Source organism: Tupaia chinensis, unplaced genomic scaffold (genome assembly GCF_000334495.1).
Source record: "Tupaia chinensis unplaced genomic scaffold, TupChi_1.0 Scaffold000078_1, whole genome shotgun sequence".
Taxonomy (NCBI): Eukaryota; Metazoa; Chordata; class Mammalia; order Scandentia; family Tupaiidae; genus Tupaia; species Tupaia belangeri.
The window spans coordinates 7,086,680-7,094,799 of NW_006159539.1; the positions used below are offsets into that span (position 1 = coordinate 7,086,680).

Consider the following 8,120-nt stretch of genomic DNA (forward strand, 5'->3'; position numbering starts at 1 on the left):
GATTACAATGTGGCCATCCTCTCTTGGGGGTGACTTCTCTTCTTTCTGTCTCTCTGTCTAACCAGCAAGCACAAGCACCCTATAGCCAAAAAATCTCTCTCTAAAAATATTAATAAATCTTAAAATTAAGTCAGGGATGACAGTGGTTGTTACAGCCATGGAAGCGCTCTCTCTCTCTCTCTCTGGCAAGCACAAAGACCTTCAAGCAAATACACGCATATACACATACGTATGTATTACTGTATTAAAATATGTATGCTATAAAAGGTGCCATTGTAACCAATTTTAATGAACAATTTTAATTTTAATGAACAATTCAGTGGCATTAAGTACCCTCACAGTGGTGCAACCATGACCCCTATTTCTATATATATATATTTTTTTAATCATCTCGAACAGAAACTGTATACCCATTAAGCAGTAACTGATCATTCTCTCCTCATGGGCCCTGGTAACCTCTAACCTACTATCTGTCTCTATGAATGTACCTATTCTAGATATTTCACATAAATGAAAACATAAACCATTTGTCTTTTTGTGTCCCGCTTATTTTATTTGGCATGATCTTTCTTTTTATTTTCCTTTTTAAGTTTTTGCCACAGGGTGTGTGCACTCACCTAAGAGAAACAGAGAGCGACAATGAGAGGCAAAGTGAGAAATCACCTCCCAGGGTGAAATGGCTCTGCTGCAATTCCTTGTTCATTCCCCTCTTGGGATTTGGACACAAATACACAACTGGCATGACTTTTAAGCAGCCTGGTCTGGGACTCGAACCACAGTCAGCCATGTGCAAGTCCGATGCCTTACCATCATGCTCCCTGCCGGCCTCCTCACATGATGTCTTTACAGTTCATCCAGGTTGTAGCATAAATACGAACTTCATTCTTTTCTGTGGCTAAATCATATTCTACTGTGTGCATGCACTGAGCTTTGTTTCTTCACTCATGTGTTAATGGTCAGTTGGGTTGTTTCCGTCTTTGGCTATTGTAAACAGTGCTGCAGTGAATTCTGGTGTACAATACCTTTTGAGTCCCCATTTTAATTTCTTTTTCACATATACATAGGAGTGAAATTGTTGGATCATGTAATTACCCTCTGTTTAACTTTCTGAGGAAACACCAATCTGTTTTCCACAGCTACACGTTCTTCATTCCCCCTAGCAATGTACAAGTGCTCTAATTTCTTTGTATCCTTGTCAACATGTTAATTACTGATTTTTTTTTTCTACCACAGTAGGTGTAAAGTGGTATCTCATTATAGTCTTAATTTGTATCTCTCTGGTGACTAGTGATGTGAAGTATGGTTTCATGTGCTTATTGGGTATTTGGAAGAAATGTCTATTCAAGTCCTTCATTCATTTTTTGATTGAGTCATTAGTCTTTTTGTTGGGGCCAAATTGATTTTAAATAACCCTTCAATTTGTGGCAGTTGGGTCTAAGCAAAGTATTAATGAAGTAAATATCTTCAAACATACTTAATTTTGTTTACTCCAACTGTCAAATTTGGAGAGAGATGTTTAAAATGTTCCCACCTTAATGACAGGTTTGTCATATTCTTATATTTCTAATAGTTTTGCTTTACACATTTTGAGGTGAGGTTGTTTGATGCTTCAAGGTTCATCTTTGTTTTGATTTCTTGTTCTGATAATAATACATCTTTTATCAATATGTTATGTGCCTCTTCCTTTTAAACCTTGTTTGCTTGAATTTTACTTTACCTCATTGTAGCCTCTGCTTTTTAAAAATCTTTTTGTATTTTCTTGACTTATTTTTGATTGAGTGATTGATTTTTTTTTTTTTTTTTTGCCACAGGACACATGCGCTTGCTGGAGAGAGTCAGAAAGAAGGAAAGTGAGAAATCCCCCTACCCCTGTCCCAGGGTAGTGCCACACAGCAGTCCCTTCTCCTCCACCCTCTTCTTGGGATCTTGAGCATGCACACACACCCTGAGTGGCTTTCAAGCCACCAGGTCCAGGATTAGAACTGTGGTCAGCCATCTGGGAATCCAGTGCCTTAATCACCATGCCACATGCTAGCCTTTGCTTGGTGTATTTTAGCCAACTTTCTTTTCTTTTTCTTTTTTTTTTTTTTTTTTTTTTTTTTTTTGGGTTTTTTTTTTCGGGAGCGTTGTCCTCTGGTTTTCACTGTAGGGCACGTGTGCTCGCCAGACAGAGAGAGACAGAGAGAAAGTGAGAAATCACCCCCCAGGGAGGATGGCCACGCTGCAATCCCTTCTCCTCCATTCTCCTCTCGGGATCTTGGGCACGCATGCACATGCGCCTGGCGTGAGTTTTAAGCCACCCGGTCCGGGACGCGAACCGTGGTCGACTACGTGGGAGTCCAGCGACATAGCCATTACACTAACTACTGGTCCCGTATTTTAGCCAACTTTCTGATTTCAAACTTCATACCATTTTACTGGGATTTCCAATTTTTACCATCAAAGAAAACTTGATTTTTAACCTGTCTGTGTTGTCCTAATGGATATGTTTGGTGTTATTCCTGTCACCATTTGATGTTTTCTTTCTGGGATCCTATGTTTCTTCCTTTTTAACACTTCTTGGCTTTACTAAATGCTCATGTTCTCTTTATTTTAGTTTTTGTCTCTTTTGTCATTTCTAAGGTTCACATCCTATTTCTTTTCATTCACCATGGATAATTATAAATATTTTACAAACACAAGTTGAGGAACTGGTTTGGGGAGTGACAATTTCCATTTTTCAAAGTTAGAGATGGGGTTATTTCTTTATTTTAATTTGCCATGGAGCACATGTGCTCACTGGAAAGAGACAGAGAGAGAGGGAGAGGGAAAGTAAGAAAGCACCTCCAGGAAGGATGGCCCTCCACAATCCGTTCTTCTCCAGTTTCCTCTTGGAATCTTGGACACACATGTATATTTGCCTGGAATGCTCTTCAAGCTACTGAGTTTGGGACTTGAACCTCATAGTCAGCCATGTGGGATCCAACTGCCTTAATGACTACGCCACCAGCTGACCCAAGATGGGATTGTGTTATTGGCTTAGATTTTCCTGATATTTGTCACTTCCAGGTCTTAAACCCACCTTCTTCCCTCTGCTGGGATCTCATCACTCCAGGCCATGGCTGACACTAATCATCATTCAGGCCCATCATAGACATTCCTTCTTTGGGAAGCCATTCCTGGCTCTGAAGCCTGCACCATCATAAGATTCTTTCTTCAGTTTGTCCCTGCAGTTTCCACACTGTTTTATAACTGATTATTTTCATGTTTGCTCCTGTGGAAGTAGACACTATGACTGTGGGTCTACATCAGTCCCTCATTAGATCTGATGTGAAGGCCAGGAACCTCCATTTTAAATCTATTCCCTGTGTTTCTTTTGTTTGTTTGTTTGTTTGTTTTGCTTTTTTTTTTTTTTGTTTTTTTTGTTTTATTTTCAGGGGAGAGCGCGCACGCAGTCCCCCACTACCACAAATTATGCAGCCGAGTTTCCCGCATTTGGGGAAATCGCAGAGGTCAGCATACCCGCAGTGCAATGGGTTAGCCTCGCCCTGGGAAAACCACCTTCATGATCATGGTGTTTCCCCTGCCAGGTAAGTATTATTCCCTGTGTTTCTAAGGCCAGAGTCACTGAACTCACATTAGCAAGATGAATTAGAGATGATGGCTGGGGGTTAATCTTTAGCCAGTGTTTCTCTAGTTTTACACAAGGGGTTTTATTCCAGCTCTTCCCAGGTGTATTATGTTCTTAGAGCCTCACCTCAGATGGGTACAGTTGTAGACAACAGTGGCAGCTGGATCCCACATAGATGAACTTGCAGTTTGAGTCCTGGACCTAGCAGCTTGAGAAATACACCAGGCATGTATTTACGCATGACCCGAATCTCAAGAGGGGAATGGAGAAGAAGGGATTATGGTGTGGCCTCCCTCCTTGGCCTCCCTCCTGGGGGGATGCTTTCTCATTTTGTCTCTCTCTCTCTCTCTTTCCCACTGTCTATCACAAACTAGAAAAAAAAAATGGTCATCATATCATGAAAAGGTTTTTATTTTTTACAGTTTTGCAATTATTTTGTTTACTCAAAAAAGCGAAACATCCACTTACTAAGTCTTTGGAAGGCTCACCATCTGCAATTGAGCAAGAGTAGTTAGAGAATGTTTTTATCATCCTAATTTAGTAAGACAGCTGTAACTAAATGCAATAGTTTATAAATATTGAGTGTGTATTGCCATCCAGAATTGTTTTTAATAAAATATATAATCTTTTGAATATATTTTACATAATAAACATATAAAGTTCCATAAAAATTATACTATTTTAGCTAGATTTATATGGGAAATTAAAAATATTGGGTTATATAACTATCTTGGGGTCTAGCTTTTTCTTTCACTTTCTTGATAGATTACAAAAGAAGTGCAATCCAAGAGAATTCACTGCCAAATTAGTACTATGAATAGAAATCTGTAATGTCATTGGACATAACAATAAATAAAGACTAATGACTTTTCTTTCTGTTGGTAATGACTAGCTGTAAAAAATAATAGAAAAAGGGCCTGATTAATAATATCAACAGAAAAATGATTAGAATAAATGTTATACAAGTGGGAATTTAATTTTACTGCAAGAAGTAGAGAACTGAAGGAAGCATAATTTAAATAAATGAAGTGCTATTGCATGTTTAAAGAAAAATAAAAGTTCTGAAGACTGGCAGTGAAGGCTAGAGCCATGCTTCCACTCAACCCCAATTCTCCTTTCCTTTCTCATCCACCATCTCAGGTATAGATTCCTTCTCCATAATCACCTCATGGCCCAAGATGGCTGCTCAAGCTCTCCCCATCACATCACATTTGCATTCATCAATGTTAGTTCTAGAGAACTGAATGTGCTCTAGCTCCTACACAAATGGCTATATTCCAGGAGACAACTGGGTTTCTAGAATCCTACTTAAATTTGAAAACAAATGCCGGCTTAATATTTCAAGACTATCTCCCAAAGCCACCAGAAAGAATCAGGCCACCAAGGGAGATTCTGTCCTTCTGTGATCACAAAGCTGCACACCTGATTGGAAAGCTGCCAGCTCAAGAATTACATGGTTACCACCCAGTGAGAGAGAACAAATCATAATCACTGAGCTGCAATGATTGGTAAGCTTGTCCCACTATTGCCATCCTCCCAGGCCAAGCCATCCCTATTTTAGTCAGTCCCTTTGATTTCAGTGACTGGGAATGGACTCCCTGGTTAAGGTTTCTTCCTTAGTGTGACTCGATGCCCACCCAGTGGGGTTTACCAACAAACACAGTGGACACAAGGCTTGTACATTCTGCTCTACACTAGCCTTCCAGCTTCCACTCAAGCACTCAGTAGGTCAAACATTCACTGCATCCAAAATCATAGCCACAAGAAAATCTGCCGGAATCATGTTTAGCTTTGAAACATTTGAAGTATAGGAAAGCACATTAGAAGGGAGTTACAATAGCTAATCACTAATCCAGAATTCCAGCAAGACATTTCATGGAAAAGGAAGGAGGATAGAAGGGGGAAGGTAAAAGGGCATTCTTCCTCACTAGATCCAGGTCTCTTTCTTTTCTCTTCCTTGCTATAGGGTGTGTGCACTCGCCAGAGAGAGACAGAGAAGGAAAGTGAGAAAGCACGCCCTGGGTGGATGGCCATGCCATGATCCCTTCTCAGGATCTTGGGTGTACATGCTCATGTGCCTGGAGTGCTTTTCAAGGTGCCATTTAAGAGTCTTGAACCATGGTTGGCCATGTGTGATGCCAGCATCTTAACAGCCGTGCTACCTACTAGCCCAAAATCAATTGTCTTTTTTTTTTTTTTTTTTTGAGAGTTTTTTAGAGTAACAGGCGTGTGCTCACTGGAGAGAAAGGGACAGGCAGAAAGCAAGGAAATCAGCACCCCCCCCCCGGGGGGGGTGGCCACACCACAATCCCTTCTCCATTCTTCTCTCTGGATTTTGGGTATGCACTCACACAATAACCTGGTATGAGTGTCAAGCCTCTGGGTCTCAGGACTTGAACTGCACTCAACCACTTGGAAGCCCAGTCCTTAACCACAAAGTAGCCTGAGGGTCCCAAGATCAGCTGTCTTTAAGCTTTTCCTGAAGCTCCACCAGTGATTTCCTTTCACCTATCATTATTGAGTCCTAGATGCGAGGGAGACAGGACAACAGAATTCTAGCTGTGCACATTGTGCTCCTGGAATAAAACTGGAGGCTTATGAATGAGAGAAAAGTAGGTAAAGGCGACGATAGGTATTTGGCAAGTAATTAGTCATCTACCCTTTTGTTTCTCTATGTTGTTACTCACCCCTCCTTGCTTACACCCACTGCTTCATCCTTTTCTATGAAGATACTGCAAGGTCTCATCCAGGTAATGCTCCTAGCTGAGAGTCTAGAATCTCTGAGCGAAATGTAGCCCTTTCTGTTCTCTAGAAGTGTCTTCTTGTGATCCAATGACATATATTAGGTCATTGGGAAAGTTGTGATGTAATTTTCTGTGTTTTTCTATGCAAAAATGGGTCATGACTTTCATGATGACCCCGATAAACATCCCACTACTATCGTGGTTATGTATATATATATATATATATAATTTGCTTCCAGAACATGATAATGGAAAAACAGTAGTCTAATGATGATTGAGCTCTGCATTTCAGAAAGGGATAATGGGAGCATTCGTCTGTCACTGTTCATAGCAATTATGAAATCCTGCTGGGCAGGATTAGCGAGGCTCCCTGCCTGGCAGAGCAGTTAGCTCATCTGGAAGGTCTGTGCTCCAAGAGGTTTCTCCCCAGCTGGCTCTATGTCACGTCTATCTCTTTCATAGGACACTATTAAAAACGAGTAGTCGGCGCTTGCCAATGCCTCTAATTTCCCGACATCTTCCTTTCTATGGCAGCTTTATACAGTATGACTTCCAAAGTACAACAGGTGACAGTTTGGCCTCAGATTTACCACTGCATTACGGAGGTCAACAGCTTTCCAGAAGATAGTAGGTGGATTTCCACTGCCCACAGCATGGTCACCTTTGTCAGACAAATGTAACCACCAATATTTGCAAGAATATGCATGGTATATAAAAATGCTCTACTGAGCTTCATCATGAAATATAAAATATTTAAGTAAATAGAATAAAAATAAGTTTCTCGAAGTGGAAATGGAAATTTATACATACCACTTTCCCTAAAAATATTTACTATAATTCAAATTCTAGTCATAGCATTCTAGAAAGATTCTTTGTAACTTAACGAGGTGATTCTTAAAGCTCATCTATGGGACCAGCAGGTGGCATAGTGGTTAAGGCTCTGGACTCCCATATGGCTGACCAAGTTTCTAGTCCCAGTCCTGGCAGCTTGCTTTCTCTCTCTCTCTTTCGTGCCCTATACTAAATTAAATAATAATTAATAAAATTAAATAATTCTTGAAAACAATTTTAAAAAATAAAGCTCATCTATAAGAAAAAAAATGTTTGAGAAAAAAATAAAAGAGAAAGAAAAGAGCTTGATTTGCCACTCAAAAACTTGGACATGCAGGACTGGCAGGTGATGTGGTGGTTGAGGGCACTGGACTCCAACATGGCCAACCATGATTAGAATCCCAGATCTGGTGGCTTACTCTCTCTCTCTCTCCCTCCCTCCCTCCCTTTCTCACTTCCCTCTCTGGTCAAATTAAAATAAATAAAGTTTAAAAAAACACACAAACCTGGGCATGAATGCTTATGGCAACATTTTCATAATAGCCTAAAGGTAGAAACAGCTTAAATGTCCATTAAGTAGATAAACAAAATTGTGACACATCCATACAGTGGGATATTACTGAGCCCTGAAAAGCAGTGAAGTACTGACAAATGTTACAACTTGGATGACTCTCAAATACATTATGCTAATAAAGTAAGGTGGACACAAAAATTCGTTCATGGAATGGTTCCTTTTAGATATGTCCAGGACATACAAATCCATAGGAACAGGAGGCAGGTTAGAGGTCACCAGTATGGGTATAGGGTGTTTTTATGGGATGGTACAGTTTTTGAACCGAGGAAGAGATGGTACTATGGACAACATTGGGAATACATTAAATACCACCTGGATTGCATAGTTTAAAAGGAGTAAGTATGGGTCAGTCTGTGGCAGC

At 40.2% G+C, this 8,120-nt stretch overlaps 1 non-coding gene across 1 annotated transcript; it reads right to left on the reverse strand.

The window, feature by feature from the left end:
- Nucleotides 1-3,413: 3,413 nt before the first annotated feature.
- LOC114006598 (U1 spliceosomal RNA) lies at nt 3,414-3,577 on the reverse strand. The gene has a single exon (XR_003548310.1). It is a non-coding gene; the product is annotated as a U1 spliceosomal RNA (small nuclear RNA).
- Between the last annotated feature and the right edge of the window lie 4,543 nt (nt 3,578-8,120).